Genomic DNA, 27,338 nt, shown 5'->3' on the forward strand with positions numbered 1-27,338 from the left:
CGTCCCTCAGAGGCTTACTCAGTTGAACACTTGGTCCCTGGTTGGTGGCATCGTTTGGGGGAGATTATGGAATCTTTGGAAAGTGGAGACTAGCTGGAAGAAGTCAATCACCAAAGAGGGCGGGCTTTACGAGTTTACGGCCTCACTCCACCCCTCGTTCTCTCTCTCCTTCTTGCACTGGATAAAGATGTGATTTCTCACCTTCCTGCTCCATGCCTCCGCGGCCATTATGGGCTTTCCCTTTGGAATGACAAGCCAAAATAAACTCTTGAATCGGTTGCTTTTGGTCATGGTACTTGATGGTAACAAAAAGGAGCTAATACACCTGCTTTCCTTCCTTAAACTGCTTCTGTTAGGCATTTTGTCACGGCGATGAGAAAAGTCGCTAGTATGTGACGTTTGAGCAGGCAGAGTCTCTTAGCAGGGTTCCAGGAACCCTGCTTCGTAGAGGAGGAAGTTGGGCTCTTCCCAAACCACACGGAACTGGTGGGAACAATCGGCCCCATTTAACATCGTATATCCTATTTTGCAATGACGTAAAAGCCCTCGACTAAAAGAGCTTGCTCTGGGTCAAGGCTAGGAAGGGCTGAGTTGGTTCCTAAAGCCAGCCCTTCAGTGTCACACTGTCATCCCTGTCCCCTGGAACCCTGCCGTACTCTTCTGAACACAGTTGTTGTGGTGGCTCGAACGGCAATGTCCTCTATAGGCTCTGGCTTTGAACGTTTGGTCCCTAATTGGCGGCACCGTTTGGGGGAAGCTTAGGAGACACCTCCTTGCTGGAGGAAGGATGTCTCTGGAGGTGGGCTCTGAGAGCTTAAGGCTCTGCCCTAATTCTAGTTCACCGTCTCTGCTTTCTGCGTGTGGTTCAAGACTCGAGCCCTTCGTTTCTGTTCCAGCTGCCATGCCTGTCATCTGCTGCCTCTGCTCCACCGCCATGGACTTTAACTAAAACTGGAACCCCAAATACACGCTTCTTCTGTAAGTTGCCTTGGTCAACAGTGTTTTATCTCAGCCACAGAAAAGTAGCTGATACACCTGTGTGCGTCGTCTTCACCACCAGATATCGAAGCCAAAGGCTGGGGCCAGAGCCAGGAAGTATCATGGCGGGCGGGTCCCTGTGTTAAATCTGCTCAGAGGAGCCAGTGCCTCCCAGAAGGCCTCGATAAAGACTTAAATGACGCTGAAATGGCTGACCAGTGAGTGCTCAAGAAGGGTTCCTTGGAGCAAGTGGCTCTGCCGACATCTGAGGCTTGCTTTGGATGAGGGATGAGGGGCAACGTGGAGGGGTCACCTCAGCGTGTGGTGCGGGCAATGGGACCAGTTAGGATTGTGGAGAAATGGGTACCCTTTGAGGGTCTGAGCCAGCGGACACAGCCTAGTCATGGAATATGTGGAAGCGCAGACTTGAGATGAAGGCCAAAGGGAGCCACAGCCAGTGTGAGAGAATGGTCAGGGCTACAAGGCTGGAGTGTAGAGAGGGTTCAGGCCACTCCAAAGGAGGCCGGAGAGCAGCTTCATTTCATCTCAGAGACCGAGGAAGCTTATCTTTTTGGGGGCCTCGTGTTCCCTGTCCCTTCCTGCACACTCTCTCATCCATCTCTCCATAACCAAGAGGTGCTGGCAGGTGGAAGAACCCTTGGCTACACTTGCGAGTCTCTTTCCTGACTCTCCCACCTGTCCTCTTGCCAGTTTCCTTGCTGGGAGGATGGGGAGGAAAGACTCCATTCAAACACAGATAACCATTCAGGAAGCAGTTTTCAGACTCCCGAGAAGCCTGATTAACCAGGATTAGAGTCACATGGGGAGCGGTCAGGTTATGTTTTCATATTCTCAGCAGCACAAAAGCAATTTAAGTCCACAAATCTTCTTATGTGGATGGAAGGGTGCTCTACCTGGAGCCTGTGCAAACAGCATGAGAAGTGAAGAACCAGAGTGGGACCTTGCAGGAGCCTGCTGTCTGGGTACCCAGGCACACAGGTCCTCCAACGGTGTCCCGGATTTGGATGGTATGGTAACCAGAGCACAGGAAAGGCGGCTTAAGGACCGCCCCCCTCCAGTGTCCTGGGGCTGTCAGCTGCTTCTAAGGAGCTCACGTTAGTGAGATGGGGCAGCCAGGCTGCTGGGAGCTGAGCTTCAGAAAGCTGACATGTGACTCCAACAGGGTCCTTTCTGCATACTCCCTTCATTTCCACAGGAATAGCTCTAGCTGCCTAAGCCCCTGAGGTGAACAAAGGCTCATAAGAAAGAGCCACCCTTTCACGTGACAGTTTACCACATCCAAGTTGCCTGTTGGCACCTCCCCCAAACTCAGGAAATGAGGAGCACTGACTGCCCTAGGCAGGGGACTGCTGAGCAATCCTCCTGGACTACTGGGGTACCAGGCTGGATGGACTAGAGGCCTAAGGACCAGCACTGTAGAAGCAGAGGATTCAAACAGCAGCAGAGGCTGGATAGCCCTCCTGAGGTCTGGAGTGAAGACCAGAATAGATGGTGGCCTGCCAGGCAGTGTGGGCTGGCAGGCCTAATAAGCAGGGAACGTGATGACTAGTGGATCATGGAATGTGCTTCCTGGCCCTAGATTAGCCCTGGAGACAGGGACACCACAGCCACAAGAGAAATGCTACTGTTAATCTCTCCCCATGTGCACCCTTGTTAGAGAAGCCTGAACACAGCCATGCAGCCCTGTGCCGGCGAGGACAGCACAGGGGACCTCTTTTCAGTATGCAGCCTGCTCTCCTGGGTGTCTCCGGGAACTGCAGCCTTGCAGCTCAGAGCTAATTTTTCTTTGTATACTGGAGACATGGAGACAGCAAGGGCTGAGGCTATCACTCACTGCCACATTGTGAGTGACAAGACTCCAGTCCAAGCCAGATGTGACTCCTGGACTATGCTGCTCATGTCTGTGATGGATACTATACGCTGGGGGCCAGAGACACCGTGGATCCCTGGTGCGGTGTGTGGTCACAGAGGAGCCTCCTCATCAATCATTACATGATCACAGGGCTTCAGGTTTCACGGGAGAACTCACTAAGAGATCAGCCCTCAGGTCTGGGGTCAGCTGCAGGACCACAGCCTGCCACCCTTCCCTATGCATGAGACAATGTAACACCTCGGAGTGGGAAAATGCAGGCCTGGGCCTCCAGAAGGATGTTACCCTGTCTGCCCCTTCTCTGGCTCCCTGTGCACTTCTGTGCCTCAAGCCAAGCACCAGGAGCTTATTCTGCGTTGTCCAATCAACCTGTTAATGTGTCTACTTTGCACATCAGGAAAATGAAGCCCAGAAAGGGGAAGTCACTTGCCCCAGTGTGGAACAACTTATAAGAGTTAAGCTAGGGGCTGGAGAGATGGCTCAGGGGTTAAGAGCACTGACTGCTCTTCCAGAGGTCCTGAGTTCAATTCCCAGCAACCACATGGTGGCTCACAGCCTCCTGTAATGAGATCTGGTGCCTTCTTCTGGCCTGCAGGGACACATGCAGACAGAATACTGTATACATAATAAATAAATAAATAAATAAATAAATCTTTGTTTTTTAAAAAAAAATGAGTTAAGCTAAAAGGCTGCCTAAGCAGTGTGGCTGCAAAGCCCAAGCTCTTCCTTCTGGGTTTTGCCTCTCAGGTCTGGTCTTGTGCTAGGTCCCTTCCTGGGGCATAGCAGCCTCCTGCCCCAGAGTGTCCATGCAGGAAGGTGAGGGTCATCCCACCCAGTCCTGCATTTCCCAAAGTGGCCACAGATGCTACACCCTCCATCTAACTGAGGAAGCATGCGTGGAGGAGAGAGGCACCCTGAGCTAGTCCCAGTGATGGCTGGAGGTGCAGAGAGAGTGGGACCAGCCAACTGGCAGGTGGGTGTTCAATACAGACATTGCCACCCATTCTGCCCTGTGACCTGTTATGAGTATAGGGGAGGGGTGAGAGGTCTGGACTGTGCATCTCCTGCTGCCTCTTAAAGGACCTCTGCATGGGGAGTGCAGTTTTAAGAGCATCATATTCTGGTCCATTTGTTTTAAAATATACAGGTATCATTTCATCTCCCCCTAGCACCAGTGACGAGAGGCTGCTCTGGAAAAGTCTGGCAGCTCCCTTTGGCTCTCAGAGAGATGGCAGAGTTGGAGGGTAGGAGGGCACAGATGTTCCAGGCGTGGGGAAACATACACAAGTTGGGGCTGGAAACCTCGGCCTGAATCCGGCTCTCAGATGTGGCCAGTCAGTGCCCTCTGCAAGGCCTCTTTCCACATAATGTCTCATCTAGACAATTCAAGGTACAAATCTTTTCCCTGAGAACATGAACATGGGTATGGGGACACAGCTATGTGACGGAGGGGCACTGTATGCTTGTGTAAAATAAGACACAGATCTAAGCAAGCGCAGCCCTTAACATTTCCTTCCCTTAACATTTGCTCCATTGTGCTGACCCCTGTCACCTCCCCTCTCTTGATCCATCCTTCCCTTTGTCAGGGAATACACTGACAGGTGGAAAAACTGGACTTTGACATTTTCAAGCACAGATGAGTTAAGTGCGTGTGAGTGTGTGGGTCTACGTGTTGTACACTGGAGTTCAGACCCAACATCATTCTCAGTAAAGAAAATGAATAATCAAACCTTGTAAGGGTGAATTATGTGGGAGTGAACTGGCTTTCCCTATGGGTGCAGATGTTGACCATTTACAAGGTCCATAGTATGTCCCTGCAGAGCTCTCCCACTGGGCAGCAGGGCCTTCTCCCTGATCTACAAGTCTCATGTCCTCTGCCAGAATCTGGAATTACCTACAGCCTGACTGGTTAATTCCCAAACATAAAACAGAATCTATCCCCAGACTCCTGCTTTCTTGTTTCCTGCGCTGTTCTTTGCCCCCCAAAAGCTCCACGACCCTTCAACTCCTGGAATTCAATGCCAGCACACATCACCTCCACAAGATCCTACCTAAGTGACCCTCTGAGCTACGATAATGACTACCCTGCCAAGATATGCCATCAGTGCAAAAGTGGCTTCACAGCTATGGGGTAACCAATCACTTTCTGGTTGGATTTAGGGCTCACTCCACAGATCAAAACTCAGACCTGGTCAAGAATCTATGGCTGGGGAAGCCACAGGCCCAGGAAAAACTCATTACTATTATTTTGGTAAATAAACATAGTATCAAACTACTTTTTAAATACTCGTTTTTATATCCATAGGTTAGTATATCATTCATCCTTCATCAGAGAAGCTTCTTTTTGCACTGGATGGTGGTTAATACAGAGACACACAGCTGGTCAAGTGTAGAGAGTAAATGATGGTGGAGTGTTCATCTACATCACATATTTACATGCAACATCTATATCACACCAAAATACAACATCTCTATCACACCTTCTCCCTCCAAAGATTGAGGGATATTCCAAAAGAGGGGACGCAAAAACTGTAAGAGATAAAGGCAATGGGAGACAGAGGAGAAACAGTGTTTTCCAGACATGGCAAGACCACTGTACTCATTAATTCATACCAGTTGTGGTTGCCTGCACAGAATCAAGCCAGTCAACAATGCAGTGTGTGTGTGTGTGTGTGTGTGAGAGAGAGAGAGAGAGACAGACAGACAGACAGAGACATACACAGAGACAGAAATGCACACACACACACACACACAGAGAGAGAGAGAGAGAGAGAGAGAGAGAGAGAGAGAGAGAGAGAGAGAGAGAGAGAGAGAGAGATCATGAGGCTCCACCTCTAGCTGAGAGCTATTGACACTTGGTGGCTTCTGGGGGAGGGGAAGACAATTTTCTGCAGGGTGTGACCTCTGGTAGGTCAACCATGCTTCAGTGGATGGTCTTACACCCATCCAAATAAGGCAAAACTATTGAACATAGTTAAAATTTTAAAAATGTAAAAAGAGGATATGAAATTGGGAGAGAAACATGGTGGGGAGGTCTGGGAAGAGTTCGAGGAGAGGGGGGTAGATATGGTCAAAAGAGGTAAATTCTCAAAGAATAAATGAAACATATTTATAAATCTAAAGGTTACTTTACCACACCTTGAATTCCCATGAAGGCATTAGTTCCATCACTGTGAAAGTATTTGCTGTAGCTCTGCCCTGTCCCTGCAGTGATATGTGTTGGGATAATTGGTACATAAAAGAGAGGCCTTGCCCTGGGAGAATGCATTTTATTTTTTTGTCATCAGGAAGACAAGCAGTGACTAAGAAACATAAAAAATGAATCTCACCCAAGCTGGCTCTCTTCCTGTCTGGCTGCACCTTTCCTGCTCTCTAGGGTCACAGCAGACCCCATGGGACTCCTCAAGCCAACAGGCCCGGGGACTTTGCACAGTCTCTCTGCCCTGCCCTTCCCCCCCCCCCCCCCCCCCCCCCCCCCCGCCAGATCGCTCCTCCATTCAAAGCAGGATGCTGGGTCCGGCGAATGATGGCTTCTTGGACAAACTGTCTCTATCACCTTTGCATCTCTTCACCTTTGTGTTCTAGGTCACACAGTAACTAGGAAACATAAAAGGGTTGCTGTGCAAGGCAGAAAGGGTGGACCTGAAGCTTAGCATCTGCCACTTCCTCCTCTCCGCCCTTCCCCCAGCTCTGGCTTTGTTCCAGCTGTGCTCCTAGAAGAGTGACCAGGGATGCCTTTAACAGTCACCTGGACAGCAGGCACCGTAAAAATGTGCACCTCTATTGCAAAACGGTGGCACCCTACATTTGAGGTTCCTGTTTCATACCGCAAAGCACTGCATGTGCAAGCCTTGGTCCCGGCCTTTATTTGCCTCTCAGAACTTAAGAAAATACGACTGGAGCCCTATGTCCTCTGAAGCCTCAAGGAAGCAGGGATCCGGTAGCGCATTTCCTCATGAGTGAGATAAAAGTCAAGTCCAAGATGACACACCACCATTATTCTGCTACCTACATGTCCAAATATTTTTATTAACAAAATCACTCTAGGTGACATCTTGGTGACAGAGCAGATCTTTGTCCCTGGTTCCTCGATGCTGGAGCACCCCAGGTCTCAGCACCACCTTCCCTGGAGCTTTGGGGGGTCTCCAGCTCCACAGGATGCTTGGGCTATTGGATATAAGGCACCAGAGGCAAAATCGACCTGACTGAAAAAGACAAAATTAGCTATCAACAGGACCACGGTAAACTAACGGATTCCGGGCAGATACTGGGGGGAAAAACACACACAAGACAGTGAGGGGTAATCTCTAAACGTTTACATTTTGGAGCCTGCAAGAACGAATTAGCCGAGAACTGTCAGCACTTTGCCCAGTAGGGAAAGTCTGTTAGGATGAAAGATCCCCACACAGAGCTTCCTGTTAGAGACACTTTTATCCTGCCCCCATTTGGACTGATATATTTCTCTTGTCCCCTGCCACAGTCCCATTCAACAGACCCTTGGGGATGCCAGACAGAGACAAAGAGAGTGGAGTGTGGCTGTGGTGGCTGAGAAGTGAACACACACAGGGTCAAGCTGGAAGAGGGCAGTGGGGTACCAAGTACATTCCCTGCCTCCGGGCCTTTGCACCTACTGCTGTCTACACAGCAGTCTTCTTACTCCAGGGTCTGTAAGGAGGGGTATACACAGTGTCTGCGTCTGTGCTGGAGTCCTGTACTGGGTGGGTCCTTGGCCTTCATGAGGGTCTGTTTCGTATCAGGCATATGGATCGGGACACTCCGATGACGCTCAATGAAGCAGGCTCGCTGACAAGTGCCACAGCCTGCCCCAACAAGGGCTGGGTTGCATTCCACAGAGCTGGAGTTTTGGTCCCTTCCTTTATGAGATACTTACAGGTGCTCCAAGCCTGGATCCGGGCAGAATGGGCTTTCTGATTGTCCTTTTTCCAGCTGAATGAAACTTTAGCTCATGGAAGGTTTAATAAGTCCGTCTGGGCCCCCAGGAAAGAACCGCTCAACTGTTCCGACAAATGAGTTTCAGCCTCTGCATCCCCACTCCCTGGAGGATCTAGGGAAACAAAGCTGGTCCAAAGGTCCAGCCTGGAAGCCCTAGGCAGTGTGAGGGTTTGCGGCTCCCAGGTTTTCTTTGCTAAGAGCCTGGAGATAAAATGGGGGGTTGCTGCCAGGGGGCTTGTACCCCCCTGCTCACCGCTGCTCACCTCAGAGACAAGCTTTGTCACATTTCAGGGTTAAAGAAACACCCCACCGCCACCACCTCCCTGCCTTAGCATCTGAGGGGATGCAACCAGCCTAGGGATGTCCACCAGTCTGTGGTGACGTTGAGGCTAGGACTCAGGGTCCTTGACTTTCTCAGCTCATCCCTTACAGTAGGAGCAGCTGTAGGAACTGTACAGTGGGTACCTGGCCGGTGCCAGTGTCTCCACACTGTTGGAGAATTAGACCTGGATAGAGGCCATGCCCCTGCATCCTTCTAGCTCCAGGCCCAGCCTGCTGGGCCTCCCTCCCAAAGGCCAGCACCACACAGCGGCCCAGCCTTGCTTTCTGAACGGAACCTCCTGCTCCACTGGACATCACGGGCCTGACACAGTCACGTGCCGAGGACTCACAGCCCGATCTCTGAAACGCATCTTGAGAATAAATGCAAAGCCACAAAATGAAACAATGTCAAATTTCACTGAGAGCAACTGGACTAAGGACGAGCAAACAGCTTAGAGATACCTTTAGATACCTTCCTGTTAGAGATACCTTTGTCCTGCCCTCATTCAATTGTCTGATTTTTCTTGTTCCCTCCCGGTCCTACACGCACTTGGAAAAGACAGACAGAGGAAAACAGAGGAGAGTGGTGGCTGTGTTGGGCGTGGGGAGCGGGTACTGAGCACAGAGAGAGTCAAGGTGGAACTGGGCAATGGGGTACCAAGGACATTCCCTGACTCAGGGCCTTTGCACACACTGCTGTGTAGACAGTCTTTTTTTTTTTTTTTTTAACCCCAGAGTCTTGTTCTTTCATTGCATCATCTACTTTGCTTGTTATTTTGTGTTTGCTCAGGTACACACGCATGTGCAGATGCATGAGTGTGCACAGGTACACGTATAGGCCAAAGGTCAGTGACAGATGTCAATTTTGTCAGGAGCCATCCACCTTGTGCTTTGAGACAGGGACCTGAGCTGATCAATTAGGCTATGCTGGCTGGCCAGCGCACCCCAGGGATCTGCTCATCTCAGTGTTCCTGGTGCTAAGGTGGCAAGCACGTGTCACTATACCCAGCTTTTGAAAATGTGAGTGTGGGAACCACACTCGGGTCTTCACATTTGCGAGGCAGGACTTGATTGAACTGAGCCGTCAGGCACCCTAGGCCCTCACTGCATTCGTGACTGCCCCAAGGCCCTCCTGGTCCCCTTAAAGTCACCTTGCTGCCATTTCCTCTGGCTCGGTAGGCAGCAGTTCCCATGCCTTAACCATGAGATGGCACTGCACCAGGGCTCAAGTTACTTGTTTTTCTTGTGTCCCCTGCTGACCTGGGAGTTCACTAGTCTGCTTTGCCCCGGGCCCCAGTTGAAAACGGTGTCTTGGGACACTGGGGAACACTCAGGGCTGGAAACCAGGTTCTTTCTGACTGGGCTCACAAGGGGTGGGAGGAACCTCTCAGACAGCAGCCTGTGACCCAGAGGCCTTAATTCTGGAGTTTGCCTTTTCTGCTTGACCCTGGACAAACAAATTATCGGTTCCTGGGAGGGACTTCCTCTGGTTTCGCAAAAGCAAATAACCAAAAATAACCAGGTGGTGTAACTGTCCAACCACCCATGACAGTGTCACTTGAGGGTGAGAGGCGTCTGTGGGCACCTCTGTGGCTGAGGCAGGATGTGACGCCGTCTTGAGGAGGCGCCTGGCCTCTCTGATGCTCAGCGTCCTGCTTCCTAGAGAGCTGGGTCCTCAGAGGGCTTCTTAGGGAGGTGGATACACTTCTGCCAGTCACCTAGGACTCATTCCTCAAATCAGAACCCTGGAGCTAGGGAGTGTCCTAACCACAAACCAACCCCCTTCTCGGTTCAAAGCCCCACAGCTCTTTCCTGTAAGCCCACAGTTCTGCGTGAGGTCACCAATTCGCCAAAGCCACAGCTCAGCTTTCGGTGGAGACAATCAGCCCAACCCCATCCCAGACAACTCAGAGCACAGTTTCTAGAGTCAAGGGAAATAGAGTGCTGACCTGGTGTGCCACCACATCAGAGGACCTCCTTGACCTCTCGGAGTCCCAGTGTCTTCATCTGAAAAACAGAAACAAAAGCTTAGCATCACCGGCAGGAAGATGGATGCTGTAGGGTCAAGGAGGGATTTCCTGCAGTTTGCACAGCAAACACGAACTTCTGAAGTAGAGTCACGGCCCTGTTAACTGTTCAGTGCCAGGGAAGAACACACAAGTATCTAAAACAGCACTAGACGGAGAGAGAGAGGCGCCATGTCTCTACTTCCTGTCTAAAACGGAAACAAGCAAAGCTCTAGAGACCAGGCCTCTAAGACCATTTTCAGTTCCAAAGTGTTAAAGGTGGAGCACCTGCCCCAGAGTGTGAACTATTGGGGGTGCTGGCAGGTCCAGCTCCTCCTGCTCCCAGGGGGATGAATATGGCTGGAAGCAGACATGGAAGCAGAGAATAGCCCTTTCCTGTGGGCCCACGAATAGAGGCTGAGCCCCGCACACATCCTTATCTCAGGGCAGTAGATGCCACACAGGGAGTGAGCAGCGGGAAGAATGTGAGCTGCACTTGAGGGACCATGAGGACAGAGCCTCGGCTGGAGCTAAGGTCCCAGGTCAAAGGCCGTAACTTCTCTGACCCCGGCCCCTGCAGCAAGTTGTTGTTAAGGGTCTCAGAAATGGGGTCCAGAGACAAGCTGTCCTTTTGGGAAAGAGATTTACTGGGTGAGTCCTTAGCACTACAGAAACCCAGCAAAGGATGGGGGAGGGGCTCTGACAGGTTTCAAAGGTGGGGGAGGGATTCCCCTGCTGGGTAGTTGATAAGTAGCCCATAGTACGTGCCTGACTTCAGGTTATCTCTGATTCCCAGGGAACAGAGGAAGGCAGATGTTCTGCCCTAGAGTTAATGTGTGTCCATCATGTGGGATATGTGACGTGCAGCTCCTTTGCTTAGAGTCTTAGCAATCTTCCTTCAAGGAAGGAAGACTGTCCCGGTGCCTATTAGTGCCTATAATTTCCCTGTAGAAGTGGGAATTACAATTAGCTGAGTGTGGAGGCTGCCACAGGTGAACACGGCGTGACAGGCCCCTGACACAAACTTAACAGTTATGGGTCACACTGGGGCAGGAGGCAGAAAGAAGCTCTGATTCGAGAACATTCTTCTGTAGCCCAGGCTGGCCTTGAACTTATAGAGATCCGCCTGCTTCTGCCTCTCAAGTGCTGGGATTAAAGGCGTGTGCCACCACCGCCCGGCCCTCACCAGGATTTCAAAGAACACCATATCATCAGGATCACCACCTATCTCAGTGTATCTTCTGATGCTATGATAAAACACCCTGATTTAAGCAACTTAAGGGGGAATGGGTTGATTGGGATCATGATTCCTGATTACAGCCCATCACTGAGAGGAAGTTAAGGCAGCAGAAAACTGAAGGGGCTGGTCACATCAGCATCAGTCAAGAACAGAGAGCAAGAGAATGATGGATGGACGCCTATGGTCGGCTTACCTTCTCCAATCATAAAAAGTTCAGGGTCCCTGTCAAGTCCAAAAGACACTCCCTTCCCCCAACTTCTCATTCCTATACAACCTTGCCTTTTCAGTCACATGCTGTCTTGGATCCCTCTCTCTCTCTCTCTCTCTTTGTCTTCCTCTCTCTTCCTCCTCTTCCCCCACCCATCATGGTCTGGTCCATTCTACTAGCCATGTTTCGTCTACTACTTTCTCTCCTCACTCTGGACTCTTTCAGATGCCTCTGGCTGTTCTCCCACTCCTATCTACAATAAAAACCTTCTCCTCAACCATATCTTAGAGTGGTCATGTTCTCATTTCATACATCTGATGCCTGAAGGAAAAGGAGGAGATGAGCGCATCTAGCTATGGTTGAGGAGGAGGTTTTTATTGTACCTACGAGGGAGGGCACAGCCAGAGGCATCTGGAAGACTCCAGAGTGAGCATGGCCAGCAGAAGAGACTGGAACATCAGAAGAGAGAGAGAGAGAGAGAGAGAGAGAGAGAGAGAGAGAGAGAGAGAGAGAGAGAGAGAGAGAGAGAGAGAACACGTGAGGAAGAGGAGAAGGAGACAAAACAGAAGATGAGGAAAGGGACGTGAAGCTTGGCTGGGGGGGGGGGTGAGAGGGGCGGGGGGGGGGGGGGTACCGGGAGGAGGTTGGAGAGGTTTTGAGTAAGGGGTAGGGTGAGAAGTGCTGAGAGGAGCCAGGGCTCTGTCGCAGGTACTTTGAGGCTGAGAGAGAGTGGCAGCCCGAGCCGGCTTTGATATGTTAATAGGCCTTCAACCTAAGGAAGGCTGAGAAAGCTCCCAGAGCAACACTGAGCCATGGTTGCAGCTCACATAGTTCATTCACCTATTACATGAGCAAAATCCTCTACAAGAGCTAAGCATAGGGTATTGTTTGTTATGCAGCTCAGCTTACAGATCCAGAGTCCCTTCTGCAATGACTACTTTCTACCACCAAGTATTTGGTTTGTAAGAACGGAGGAGAGGGGGGTCAGGGGGTGTGCTTCTATCCACTGTGACACTAAGCACCTCCGTGGTCATGAATAAAGCCATTTCACTTCTCTGATCCTTTGTCTTCATGAGCAAAATAAGGGTGGTGTTAATCATAAATAAAATCATTACGGCAGGTTCACAGAAAAGAGCCCACACAGAATTACCCTTCAGAGCTTTATTGGGAGAGAGAGAGTCTTGTGACCATGGGCAGCTATGATTGGGCCTTGAAATGGGAGAGAAAGAGAGACAGTGTCCACATATAACATGATGGAGGTTCTGAAGGAAAGAACCTTGAATTCCTGAGAACAAAGCAGGGTTTATGCTCTTAAATTAATAGAGCTGCAGCAGGGTGTGGCCTGATTTCTAGGAGAGTGGGCGAGAGGCAGTGGGGGGGTCTGTGATATAATGGGAGGTGTATGTGTGTTCTTAGACTGTTGCAAGGATTGGCTGAGAGACACATGGAGTCCTCAGCACTGTGCCCAACAAAGGAGAGCTGGAGACGGACAGGATGACAGCCTGATGTGTGAGGATTGAAGACAGACACCAAGGGGCTGGATCTAAATTGAAGTTGTATTCACATGTGCTTATAGCAGCTACTCTGGGGCCCACGGGATGGGGTGGGAGGTTCACATCGCACTCAGATGGGGCGAGGGCAGCCGGGAAGGGGAAGTTGACATCTTTAGGCACACAGAGGCACAGAAGGGACAGTAGGGTGGGAAGACACATGTGGGATGCAAGTGACCCCCCCCCCCCCATTCCCATCTGTTTCTTAAAGGACAAATAGAGACTGGGGAATGTTTTCTTCAAGGTTATACAGTGGGCTAGCCTGGGAATTTGGATGAGGACGCTGGTCTCCTGGGATCAGCCAAGCACCATCCTGCTGCCTTCTGCTCACACAGGAGAGGCAAGTACCCTCACCCCCATGCTGCCTTCAGACCCATGTCAAGTGTCACCGCCCTCATGAGTGGGCTGCCAGAACTCTACACAATGCACCAAGTTCTGAGTTACTTCCAACTCCTCCTTTGCCTGGAAAAGAGTGATCACACTTGACATCTCTAGAACAATCCACAGGACCCAGGGGATCTGGGGTAGCTGGAACCTAACCAAAGAAATGAACACCTGAAACCGGCCTGTCCAATGTAGTGACCCCAAGGGTCACTGGATTCATTTGCAACCTGAGGAATGCCCTGCCCGGCTCCTGATCAACAAACCCTGCCTGCTCCTACTTGCTGCTCAGGTTTCCTGTCAAACAGGAGTTGCTTCATGTGAGAAATGCCTTTCCCTTCCCAACCCACCAACCCAGGAAGCTGGTCCCTTGCTTCCATATGGAGCCACCCCTGTGCTGTGGATCAGAGTCAAGGCTAGCCCCAGCTGGGAGCACACACCTGCTCTGCAGCTCCAGCTGTCTGGCCCTGTTCCAGGACCCCTCTGGAAACACTTCATATTTAGTCCACATGCACTGAGCCCCTGCCTCAGGCTCCACTGGGAGGAACCAAGACACACAATGCGAGGTTGGTCTGAGCTATGAGCATGAGAAAGACTTTTCCAAGTTCAGAGAGATTTTTCTACAGCAAGATCCTCAGCACAAAACTGGTCCAGTCCACTGGCTTCCTATTCTGCGCCAGAAGCCTCTTGGCAAAGCATTACCAGGTCCCCGGTACACGTCAGGCCCATTTCTGTTCCTGGCAATGGTTCAGTGAAAAAGATGACATCTATTCTTCCCTGCATGCTTGTGAGTTGAAACAGTGAACAGGTTTATAGAAAAGCCTCGAGTCTCTGAGGCAAGAAGAAGGATGGGAAATGGGAAGCTCGGCCTCCCTGCTGTGACACATCTCATGAAGTCCTTGTCCCTGGTCCAGATGCTAGGGTCTTTGCAGCATCTGCCAGCGGAGGGATCCATTAGCGGGTCTGACAATCTCTTCCAGTGCTTCAAAGCTGCTGGTGTCATGCAGCTAATTCTAATTAAAATTCAACCTTAGAATTAAAACAGCTCCTTGGTTGCACTAATCAATGAGCCAATTAGCACTACTAATTCAATAAAGTAATTTGATCAAAATAAATATAAGGAGAGTCCCTTGGTGGCAGCAAATTTCAGGTGCTTATTAGCCTGGTGGCTAGTGACTACTGCCACTGCTGTACAACTCACTGTCACAGGTAAAACTCATAGGTCCTAGGAGAGTTTGGGATGAATGCCTTGGATGAGGTCTCTGCCCTACAGCTCTCTGGCTGTGTGGCCTTTTTCTTTGGATGACCAACTCTTTGTGAGTTGTTTCTTCACCTTTAAGAATGGAACAGAACAGACACCTTGAGCCCTGGTGAAGACCTTCTGAGTCCGTGTGGGGGTCTGAGGGAGAGGACTGGGTCGGGGCCCCAGAAGAACATCCTGCTGAGTTCCGGAGTGAGACATTCAGAAAGCACAGAGACACCTGGGCGGTGGTGGCAGCACTCTGAGGTAGAGGCAGTTGGATCTCTGTGAGTTCGTGGCCAGTCTGGTCTACAAAGTGCATTCCACGGCACTGTGTACAGCCAGGGCTACACAGAGACACACTGTCTTCAAAAACAAAAACAGAAATCACAGAGAGCAGGGACCAGGAAGACTGAGGGTCAGAAAACCTCCAGGTGGAAGGGACCTGCAAGGCATGGGTGGGGTTGGTGGCAAGCTGAGCAGATTGTAGACTGACATAAGACGGTTCAGGGACATTCTCCCATCAAACTACTCAAGGATGAAGTCTCTTTGCATACCCATTTTCACATCCCTTCTCTGTTTTCCTCTGACCTTGAGAACCTGTGCACTCTGGAGTCCCCAGGCCTAGCCCATCTTTTATGCTCGCTGTTGTTATGTCAAGATGGAGGAAGTCCTAGAAAGAAAAGATCAGTGGCCTCTTGAAAACCAGCTCTATCCAAGGGCTTCTCTGGCTCCAGGCGAGGATCCACGTTGGGCCCGAGCCAGGAAGCAGGTCATCATTGCCTTAATCTTTTATTGGGCAAAAGGTTGGCTACCGTGGTGGGGTGCACCTGCAGGGCCTGAGACCGATGCTGGGAGATGGAGCTGAGCTGTGAAGAGGCTCATTGTGCTCAGAAGACAAGACTGTATGAACCAGCTGAGTACACGGCATGGGTAAAGTGTCCAGAGCTTCAGTAGTGACCTCTTTTAGCAGGCACTTAGAGGCTTCTCTTGCTCAAATATTCTGACTCTTCACTTGGGCCCACATGCAGGGGAAAGCCAGGCATATCTGCCTGTGTTTTGCAATGGCCTCTTTTACTTTGAGTCAGCCTATCACCTCTGATGCTCAGGAGGTTAATTATTCAAGGAGGATCCATCTAGAAACCAGTGACCTCTAACCTCTCTATCTCATCCCGATTTAAGAACATAGGTACTTGGGTCAGGACTGTAGCTCAGTTGGTAGAGTACTTATCTAGAATGGGTTTGATCTCCAGCATCTCCCAAACTGGGTACGGTGGTCCACACTCACAACCTCTGCATAAGTGGAGGTAGGAGCATCGGAAGCTCAAGGTCACCCTGGTCTACAAAGACAAGTTTGATGACAGCCTAGGTTAACTGAGATCTACTCTCAAGCAAAACAGAACAAATGGAGGTGAAAAGATAAGTCATGGCCCTAAACCTGCCGTCATCACCTTGAGTTCCAGGAATAGCAAGGCCTGTGGGCAGACAGCCCACCCTCAAGAAGAGAACAATTATCTTTGAAGGAGAGGCTGCACCCAGGAGCAGCTCATCTGGAAAAAGCAGACTGGTCCCCTTGGGCAAGGATGGTGAAGGCAGTGAAGACAGAGATTAATAACTTATCGATCACCTTGCATGACTGAAGCTGAGACAATGATGAGTGAGACTACATCTCACACAGGAGAAAAGCTCATACCAGGACCCCTGCAGAAAGCCAACTTGGGGGTCACTGAACCCCTCCATCTCTTTATCTTTCCAAGCTGCACTGATGAAATCTCTCTGCTTTTCAGCCTTTCTCACTCTTCATAGGCGTATTGGGGTGGGGCTGAGCGGAGACCACTGGAGCTTCTAGGGATGTGACTTTGGGCCTAAAATTGCAGTTGTTCTCTGGGATGAGGAAAGCTGCCGTAGTAAGAGTGCAGTACAGGCAATGTGCAAATCTGCCCAGCCTTTCATCAGCACGGACAGCATCCCATGCTGGGTTCACAGATGCTCGCTGTGCATCTGCTCATCAGGCAGGCTTCCCAAGCTGAAATGGGGAAGAGGGCAGAGTGTGAGGTGGCCAGCTCCCGGGTCTTTATCTCAAAGTCCCAGCAGCGAGCTTTCCAACTGGGATTTGAAGGGATAAACATAAATGCCCATCACTGTAGCAGAGAAGGGGTGAGGAAGGGTAAGCCTTTCCATTTCCTTCTTTAATCTCCAGCCTTCTCTCAAGCTTCTGGATTAAACTTGGACATCTTGGCAGTCTGCATTCATCTCAAGAGTTTGCAAAGATCCACAAACACTTTATAAAAATTCCTGTCTAGCCACCATCTGCTGAGGACAGAAAAGCAAAAACGGGGAGTTGGGGTGGGAGGGTTGGGGGCTCAGGTAAATGAGATTGATGGGGACAAGGTGTCTGGTATCTTAAATTCTTGCAAAAACAGAAAAAAAAAGTATAATGAGACTTTTCTGGTTCACCTACCAGCAGATGGACGGTACACTTATTGATCACCTACTGTATGCCTGGGACTTCCTATGCTAGCAAACGCTAACTACTTAGGTGTACGCAGTTTTAAACATGTCATGTAGACTAATCCATTGACCCTTGCAGATGAGTTATGGATAGGTAACTTCCTGTCATCTCAAGTTTAGACAAGCATAGAGAGGTGAAGGTCCTTGTGGATCACACAGCTCTGTGAGGACAGTGCCAGCTCCTGAATTCAGGTCTCCAGGCTCTGGAGCTGATGCCTACATACACATATGACTGTAAGCTGCCACGCTTCACCTTTGACTCAGACTTTTGGTACTATTCACAGTCACCTCCGTTGTAACAAGAGGCCATGGAGACCAGGAGGGAGTCAGGTCTCCCCAAATGGGGTACATGAAGGCTCCACCCAGCTCCTCAGGCCTGGTTCTGTGGTATGTCCCCAGGTCACCAAACATGGCAACGTCAATGGGAAAACAGCTACTCAGAGAAACCTCTGCAAAGCCAAATTGGGTTTTCCAATTGACGATGAAAACTGACGCCACAGCCCTGGATGCAGGAACTTCTCTGGAGCTGGGTCGGAAGACAGAGGAGGTGCTTGGCAAGGTAGAAAATTTTCCGATGTTCTTCAGTCAGACTAGAAATCAGGGAACTTGTTGTATAGCAGTTTCCTCTGAGATTGGAACACTCCATCCCTCCTCCATAAAGCTTAGTAAGACAGGAAGTAAAGGATTCAAGATGGCTTCAGGAAGCCCTGAAACTGACCAGATTCCCTAAGGCCCTCTCTCCCCAGGAGTAATATAAACACTAAAGACCTCACCTTTGTCTCAGATCTTTGGTTCCACTCACAGTCTCCTCCATTTATAACAAGAGACCAAGAGAGAGACAGGGATCCCGCCAGATGGGGGTCTACACAGGCTGCACCCAACTCCTAAGTCTGTTTGCTTCTCTGACATGTCACCAGGTCATCAAGTGTGGCAGAGCCAACGAAACAGCCACCCAGAGAAACCTATGCAAAGCCAAACTGGGTCAGTCTCAGACAAGGCCACCCCACTGGAAGAAGCGGAGTCCAGCAGAGATGCCTGGAAGAGGCTCGGAGCAACTCTAACACTCTCAAACTCACAGCAGGCCGCGCGGTGTGCTCCAGGTTTCCAGATTTTATGGCTGTCATCTATTTTGCCTTGGTGACGCAGCTGTCTTTGAAACACTTCTGTTCCTCTAAGTAACTCCTCACCCAGATTCCTGCAGCAACTCCAGTAAAACTCAGGGTCACCAAGTTGGACTTTGACGGGATCCATACTTTGGTCTATTTATGGTTCCCTATTTGGGGTGCGTAGACATGTATGTATGTTGCATCTCTGAGTGAGGAAAAGTTTTTTTTTTTTTTTTTTTTTTTTTTTCCTCTCAACAGTACTCTCAGCCATTCAGGAAGGAAGGGGATGGAAGGGCAGGTGACTTCCATGGAGGGAAGACGGGATTCCCCCCTTGTGGTCTCACTGGGGCTGCAAAGGACCAGGTGTTTGATTGGGCAAGTGTTCCAAGCCTCAGGAGGCCCAATGTCCCCCGAGGTCACACTTTTCAAGAACAAGGTGAGAGCTGGGGTCAGGAGAGGCACAGCGTGAGGAACCCTATGAAGAGCTCCATCTCTTAGTGCAACCCAGTGTGGTACCTAATTGTCTGGAAAGTCCTGGGCTCCTGGACTTTGCAGTGCAGGTTCCAGGCTTCTGGTACTGTCTTGGCAGGGCATCCTCGCCACCAAAGAAAGACAGACACATGTAATGCCACACATTTCCTTCCTTCCTTGGTGAGTGCCCCCTGAGAAGCCTACATCGTTCCTTGAGGAAAACCCTATTTATGTCACAGCACAGGTGACCCACCGTTGCCCTCATAGGTACCTTTTGGAATGAGGTGACTCCCTCTGGTGTCTCTGTTTTCTGGACTCCTCCACTGTCCTTGTCCTGTCTTGGTCTTAGTGGAAGGGTGTATCTCAGAGAGTAAGTCCCGTGCCACCATCATGGAGAAAACAGACTGTCCTCCTCCTGAAGACTGTGTCCTGTTCTTGGTCCTCCCCTTCTGGTGCTCCGTAGCTCTCCTCTCTCTGCTCTGCCCTCACGTTATCCTTTAGTCTTCCAACCCCAGCTATACTAGCTTCACATCTGCTCTTCGGCTCTCTAAGGTCATGCCTGCCCCAGGGCCTTTGCATCGACTGAAACTCTGGCTCTTTCCTACCATTCCTTCCTCAAATGTCATCCTTCAGGAAGAAGAACACAACCTGCATTTCTCTATCTCTTTCCTGGACAACTTAGAGCCACTCTACTAGATGCCATGGTCACTGTGACGTTAACCAGGCAGTGATGACCAAAATGGCCAGCACAAGGGCTGGAGAGACTGCTCAGTGACTAAGAATGTTTGCTGCTTTTGCAGAGGACTCCGGTTCAGTTCCTAACACCCATGTCTGGGAGCTTACAACCACCTGCAACTCTCTCTCCAAGGGGTCCAATGTCCTCTGCTGTCCCCCACCCCCACGCCAGAGAGAGTGAGAGAGAGAGAGAGAGAGAGAGAGAGAGAGAGAGAGAGAGAGAGAGAGAGAGAGAGAGAGAGAGAGAATAATGTGGCCCTCACAGAGTCATAGCCATACTCTGTTGTCAATGAGAACTGTCCATAGCTCCCACAATTCCAGGTCTAGCTTTCCGTGCTCAGGGATAGGGCTACCCATGCAGAAGGAAGGGTACACAGCCCTCCCAATCTGAGCTCTTCGGGTAGCCTCTTCAGGAATGGGGGCCAGAGCTCTCCACAAAGGGGCCTGGGTTGTTGTCCCCAGGACTCTGGGAATCGCCTGACTTTAGGGCTTCAGTTTCCTCACACGGCATTATGGAGCTCAGTTGAGGAAAGTTTCTATCTTGTCCCCCGTTACTCAGCAAATGATGAGATATCCGAGTGGCAGACATTTTACATACGAGCCCAGATCCTGGCTGCCTGTGAGAGAGGAAGGGGATACTAGGAGCCCCAGTTTCCTTTGGGGTCTGAGCAGCAGCCTTGCCTGTCACCAGCTCCTGCAGGCTCTCGCCAGTCCACTTCAGGCCCCTGCTCTCTCTTATCTCGCCCAGACCCATCACACCTGTACTGTACTGCCCATCTGGCCCCTACAGATGCAACACTGTGACCCTGGGCAGCCCTATTACCCCTCTCCTTCCTGATCATCCTTAAGGCAGACCCAACACTCAGCTTGAAGCTGCCCCTCTCTTGCTGGCAGGATCACCCTCCCTATGTTGGGACCCACTCAGCGGCCAGCAGAAAGACAGAACCTGGGGGGCACACCCAGAGCTCTACCACCAGCAAGGCCTCCTATAACTACCTTCGGCCAGGAATCAAGGTCCAGCTGAGAAGCTTAGGAAAGCTCCTGCGGGGAGCTCCGTCCTAGCAATTTCCGGCTTGTAGAATTCCAGGGTTGGAAGGGACTTGAATAAAAGCAGCCAAATTAACCCAGCATTTCATGCTACACTCTCCTCCAGGAAGGCTGGTGACTCCTCGGGGAGTCTGCTAGGCAGAAGCTGTGACTATAGATACGTCCCTGCTGTGAGGCACACCACCCCAGAAGCCCAGCAGGGAAAGCAAAGTCTTTCAGGTCGGAACTCTCCTCCCCTGCTCAGCTGTATTATGTGTGAGGTATGCCTCCCAGCATCCAAGAAAACTCTCCCTGCGGGTGCTACTTTAACCCTCAGCTTGCAGGTAAAGACCCGAAGTTCAGAGAGGTGGAGGCCTCTGGTTGAGACTGTACAGCCTGTACGGACTGGAACAGGCTTTCATCTCAGGAATGCGAGACTTCAGAGGCGGGCTTGTAAACCCTACTTCAGCCTGTTAAGCCCGGAAGAGGAAGAGCAGTTGGATTGAATCTGTCCAGTTAACTTGTGAAGGACAAGAAGAAGTGGGTGGGGTGGGAGGGAAGCTGAGGCCAGATGGAAGGCAGGGGAGGCAAAGAGCCCTCCTCACCTACTGGAAAAAGGCAAATGAAGACAGAAGGTGACATCTTGTGACACTTAGCAGCTTGGTGGAAACCAGAAGGCACTGGGATGCTACGGGCAGGCTGTGACGCGTTGCTGTGACTTCATCCTTACTAAGGGGAGGCGCGGGGGGGGGGGGGGGGGGGGGGGAGCATTAGCGATGCTGAGGAACCCTCTGGAAGTACTAAGGCATGTTTCATAGAGGCTTGTGCAGTATCCCAGCAGTTTCCCACTTGGCAGAATCCCAGAGCTGCCCAAATTATCAAGCAGTCTCCAGGAGGATGTCATACATTTTCAAAGAAGAAAAATGGTTGCCTGTAAAGAATTTACAGCAGCATGGGATTGCATTGCTATGACACCATTTACAATGACATGAGACTGTACTGCTATGACACCATTTACGATGACATGGGGCTGTACTGCTATGACATCAACAATGATGAGACTGTACTGCTATAACATCATTTACAATAGAATGGGACTGTGTTGCTAGAGCATCATCTGATACGGCGTCAAAGTGGCAGGAATCAGGAAACAAGGAGATGGCCACCACCCTTTGTTACTCATAGTGTCTAAGAAGGCATAGAGCACACTTCTGGAACTGAAAAACTGAACTAGGTGGAGGACTGTTACTGCTAACCATCACATTTGGGGACCCCGTGTGGGTCTCCACAACTTCACCTATTCATTCTGTATTGATTCTGTCCAGAAAGACTGAGCCCTTACATTGGGTCAGGTAATGTCCTAGGTGCGGGAGGGCCACAGCAGGAACAAACCTGACCACATGGTGAAGCTGAGATTCTAGGAAAGACAGAGAGTAAACGAAGGCAGGAATGCATGTTGGGCTGGATGACCCTAAGGTCCTTGAAGAAGAATGCAGAATAGGACTGGAAACAGGGTTCAGAAGGGGTAGGTTCCCGCTGGCAATGCTTTGTGGTCATTCTTCAGGGAATCCTATCTTGCTGGAGGTTGCTCCTTTCCTGGCCTGGAAGCTTCTGTGCCCAGACACTCCAGGTCAGCCTTCTAAGAGCTCTGAGTCATCCCAGCCCTAAGACAAACTTGATATGATCATGAGGGCTCACACAGCAGCCAAGTCATCAAGGTGAGATGCTGAGTCAGAGCCCAGCTCTGCCTTTGCTGAGCCCAGGAGCACCTGGGGTTTGGTCCCTGCTCAGCACAAAAGAGCCAAAAAAAAAAAAAAAAAAAAAAACCTGCCAGGATGCCAGGAGGCCTGGTCCTTGCCAGGTCTCCTCTGCCACAACCTTCCATCTGGCACAAAAGAACAGTCACCAAGATATGAAGAGCCTAGAAAAAGGCTGTCCCCTTCCATCCTGAAAATCTCCTAGGAACCTCTTCCAGGAAACAGCTCTGTGTACCATCATCTTTGTGTGAGGAGATGTTTATCATCGAGTCATTTTAGAGAGCACCATGCCAGAGTGCTTCCACCCAAGCTATTGTGAGGAAATCAAAAGGATGGGGTGAGGTGGTGTATCGTGCAGGCTGCGATCCCAGCACTCAGGAAGTGGAGGCAGGAAGATCAGCCCTTCAAGGCTAGCCCCAACTATGTAGAAACTTTGAGACCAGCCTGGGATATGAAAGATTCTGTCAAAAAAAAAGGGGAGTCACCAGGTAGGTAAGTCATAGGTTATCAGGTGGACTATGCAGCAGCAGCATCCTCAAAACACCCTTAGGATTTCCAACAGCACCGGAAGTATCTGCTGAATTGATCAGTGTGCACAGTCAGGCGAGCATGAAGAAACCATTGCTGAATCAGAACTCTAGGGAGCAAAAGAGTTTAAAACACTGGGACAGGCAGGTACTTCCTGGGAAAGGCAGCCTATGAGAATCTGGGTATCTACTGGTTTTGTTTTTTGTGTTTGGGCTTTCATAGTTCTCTTACCTTTTCAAGATTTCTTTCAGGGCCCACAGAGCAATTTTCTGACTGGAAAATGTGACTGTCTTAACCAATTTAAAACACTGAAAACTGGTGGTGCCCAATGCTGGACAGGGAGTCCCCACTCTAAGGACCTTGACCTGGGTGAGACCTCCAGAAACTGAGTATCAGGGTAGAGGTAGCCTAGGATCCCCTTCAGAGGCTCAGCTTGAAGTCGATGGAGCAGTGAAGGATACCCCAGGAAGTTGAGCATAATGCTGACCCAGCAACACTTAAAAATCAAAACTCAAGATGCCTGGTGACAGAGGCTATGGGATGCTGCTCTTCATCCTAAGACTCCTCAAGGAGCCCAGCCCAACTGTTGCCCTCAAATCCCAGCTCAAACCCACCAGAGACAGGGTGTGTTCCAGAGCACAGAGGTCTCTTTACTGCAAAGCAGGGTCCCTGGCAAGGTGGAGTCTGCAGTTGGTCTGCTGTCTGTCCTTGTAGGGGTGTGCTGTGACTGAATGCCAAAGTTGAACATCTCAGGCTCCGAGGCAGCCACCTTACCAGGGGCAGCGCAGCAGGTGTGGGACAGAGCAAAGAACGGCCCATCTACCTTCTGACCAAACTCCCGTGGTACTTTACACATGGAAGGAAGGAGTGCTTGAAACTTGGGTTCAAAATCCCAGCCCGGGCATCTTGATAGTTACTCATTGGGAGTGCAGGTTTTCCCCATACTACTGGAGAGGGTATGGCCCTCGCTCCACTTCCTGGCAACCTATGAACTGCTCTGCTCTACCAAGTCTTCTCACCATGATGGGCTGAACTCCACGAAACTGTAAGCCCAGAGAAACCCTTCCCACTTTAAAATCATCTCCCTTAGGTCTTCACCACAGCGAAGGTAAACAAAGATGGCCAACGGGAACAACCGGAAGCTAGTTAACAGCAGGTGATTATCAGCGCCCCAGAGAGGTTAGGTTTTCTTCTCCTTGAAGCCTGGGATCCGATGTGTGGGATTATGAACACAACTTGTAAGGCAAATGGCTCCCAGCAAGCACAGAGCTAAGTAAGCAGCGATGGCTCTGGAAGTCCACCAGGGTTAAGGGGCTTGATGGGAAGATGAAGGGCGGGGCTTGCTTGAAGTTGACACAGCCTTGAAAGGCAGACTGGAAAACACACCCATCGCGTCTGAGGTTCTTACAGTGTGCCTGGCTATGGAGAAGCAGCACTGAATTGGAAGGCTGGGACCAGCTCGAGGCGTTGATTTCTCTGTCACACGTATCTGCAAACACAACAACCCTGCCCAGCCCTGTCGGTAGACAGCCCAGGTCTAGACAACCCAGATCCTCTCCCTCAGATACTGTTCATTACCACCCAAGACCTTCAGGCTGTTCTAGAGTAGGAGGTGAGAAGGTGGAAAGAACTGATGAAGACTGTTAAGGCTCCCTAGCCATCCGGAGCCACCAAATTCCCACGGGAGGCCTCCACAAAGTTAAGGCCTCCTTAACTTTGTCCGATTGCATGGTTTGCTTCAAGCTGCCCATGGCTTCCTTTCTACCCAGACTTTTGCCTTTTTATAAACCATCTCCAAGGACCTGGGGCCTAGTGGCTGTGAATTCTTCGAGATGCAACTAAAAGTCAGAGTGGAACAGAGAGAATTCTGGGCTTCAGGCTGTAGAGAATCCCATGAAGGCTTATGATTACAGGCAAGCATGAGTTCACATCCAGGGCTCTGGACAAAAATAGCCCATCATGGTTTCCTGGACTAAGAATTCACAGGGCTACGAGTTCAGAAGGCTCTGACATGAGCATCCCAGCTTGGCATGGAAGGTGGGTGGGTCCTCTTGGTTCCCGGAGGACTGAGGGAACCACACAGGGAAGGAAGGAGGAGAGGCACAGGAAGCCATGTGTGTGGAGGGCCAGGGCTCAGCTATGTTAGCGCTACAGACACACTGTGAGCTCAGTTCTCAGAAACAACCCAGGCAATCAGGCTCTGACTTCCCACTGGCCAGACAAGAAAACTGAGGGTCAGCTAGGTGGGGAGACTTGTCAAGTCCCACACGAGCACCATCTTGATCCTGGGGTTGATGATTCGAGACTCAGGGGCCCACCCAGGCTCACTCAGATGAGTATGTACTGTCTGTCACCTGCGTTTTAGCAAAGGGCGGGTTGAGAGGATTGTTTCACTGTCAGCAGAAAGAAAGAGAGGTGAGCTTTTTTTGCCTGTTTGTCCGCAATCAAAAAAACGAGCTTCTCTTTGGGGGACAAAGCCTTGAAGCAGATATGTGGAGTTTCTCACTCTGCATGCTGTGTGATCTAAATCACTTCCGTCTCCATACAGCAGTGTTCTCATCCAGAGAAGGGCATGGAGGTAGGAGAGTGAGAAAGATCACCCTGCTTCCTGGCGGCTCTGAGTACTTTCCGGGGTGTAGCAACATGCTACTATGAGCAAAGATCTTGACATCAGATTGCCAGGTGCAAATCCCAGCTTGCTCTCAGCTTCTATGTGACCTCAAACAAGGAACTTTCCTGTGACTCAGTTTACTCTTTGGAAAAAGAGGGTTAAAAACAATACCACTTACCTCATAAGCTGCTATGGCAACTAAATAAGAGGCTGTATACAGAACCCTTAGTATAGCTCATGGCCCATACAGGCACTGCAGAGTGAAGACTGGGAACCAGGCCCTGTCCCCCCCCCACCCCATGCCAATGCAGAGCCAGGCTGTCTTAAGGCAGGAACAGCTTCCCCTGGGGGAGCATCAGTACCTCTGAGTCCCAGTCCCATCACAACTTTGCAGAGAAGTCAATCCTAATGGCCCCGAGCAAGGCTGGGAACTTAGAAAGCCAGGGCCATTGCCAGGAAGGAGTATGGCATCCCCAGACACAGGAGGCTTGGCAGCCGAGGTTGAATCCCCTTAACCAGCCAGCTTAGGGCACTAGGCCAACCCCCGGCCACAACTCCTTAAACCTCTCCAGGATTTAATATTGCATCTGAAGAGGAGCTTTAGTTTAACCCCAAACCTGGAAGGCTGCAGCCATCCCTACTCAGCCTTTATGCTAGGCTGGTATTCCCTAGGCACGGTACCCACAGGACAAGCACTGGTTCACTGACCCATTCATGCAGTCAACTGTGGGGAGCAGACTATATAGTCCCTGTGCAAGGCACTGAGGGTGCCACGGTGGCAGCAGCATGGTCTAGGGCCTGGAGGTGTCTCTGTCTAGCGATGGGGGCATAAAGCAAGAGTAAGAAGAGGTGCACTGGGTTCACAAAGGTTAAATATGGCCGCTACCTGTGTTTGTAATGCAGGTGTCTGTTACTAGGGCACGGCCACACCCAGTTGTCTGCGTACTGTTATGGCCGCTTCTAATCAACCTAACCAGGAGAGAAGGTCTGGCCAGCAAAACCTTATCTATGGACTGCACTGTCTTTCGCTATAACTCTACTCTGAAGCATGCATAAAAGCTGGAGTGTACCACCACATCTGGCCTCCCTAGCCAGGGTCCCAAGTACAGCCCAGTCCAGGGAGGCGTGAGGACTTCCTTGGAGTCAGGGAGTGAGGCAGCTGAGCCTGCAGTGATCTCATTAGGGGTGAAGGAACAGGGTAGGGCTTCTGGGCAGTGACGCTAGCCTGTGCAAAGAGAGAGCACTGCAGAGTGAGCTAGTGATGCCTCTGGGGACCCGCTGGAGACAATATGTGGCCATAAGAGGCATGCGGCAGGCAAGGCTTGGGGCCCAACCTTGTTCTCATAGGCCTCAAGCTGCTAGAAACCGGCCACCCAGGAATGGCGTTCTATGTCTCTCTGGCCACAGTAAGGCAGAGGATATTGGTGGAGTGGGCATGGGCTGCAGTTTCTGAGGCAGAACTTGGGGAATCTAGCACCTACCGGGGAAATCTGACAGGCATATGGCAGCTGGCTTGTGACGGGTTCTCATGAGGGAGAGAGATGGGTACATCTGGGGACGGGATGAGAGTCTTTGAGGGGACTGTACTTAGGAAGGGCCCTAGGGGCTGACAGTGTGGAGCTGCTCCTAAAGGAAATTAGAGTTTATAAAAATCAGGACTTGCCGGCTGTCTCCCCCACAGAAAGACCTAGACATTGTGGGAGGCAGGCTGACATGGAAGAAGCCCTATCTTGAGGCTCCAGGTCCACACAGGGCACTCTAGGCCCAGGTTGGTGAGGTGTTGAGGGCAGTTTCTGATACAGTGTTAACTCAGAAGACCCCAGAA

The 27,338-nt window shown here is 50.7% G+C and overlaps 1 protein-coding gene across 5 annotated transcripts in view; it reads right to left on the bottom strand.

Annotated features, from left to right (window-relative positions):
- St3gal1 (ST3 beta-galactoside alpha-2,3-sialyltransferase 1) overlaps positions 1-27,338 on the bottom strand; it is a 76,722-nt gene that overhangs the window by 16,416 nt on the left and 32,968 nt on the right. For 4 of the 5 annotated variants that reach the window (XM_042265370.2, XM_076556006.1, XM_042265372.2 and 1 more), the window contains exon 3: positions 10,093-10,150. The exons of the other annotated variant lie outside the window; for it this stretch is intronic. The gene's annotated coding sequence lies outside the window, so the exon portion shown is untranslated. The remainder of the gene's footprint in view (positions 1-10,092; positions 10,151-27,338) is intronic. 5 annotated transcript variants of the gene reach the window in all.

This window comes from Peromyscus maniculatus, chromosome 20 (genome assembly GCF_049852395.1).
Source record: "Peromyscus maniculatus bairdii isolate BWxNUB_F1_BW_parent chromosome 20, HU_Pman_BW_mat_3.1, whole genome shotgun sequence".
Lineage (NCBI taxonomy): Eukaryota > Metazoa > Chordata > Mammalia > Rodentia > Cricetidae > Peromyscus > Peromyscus maniculatus.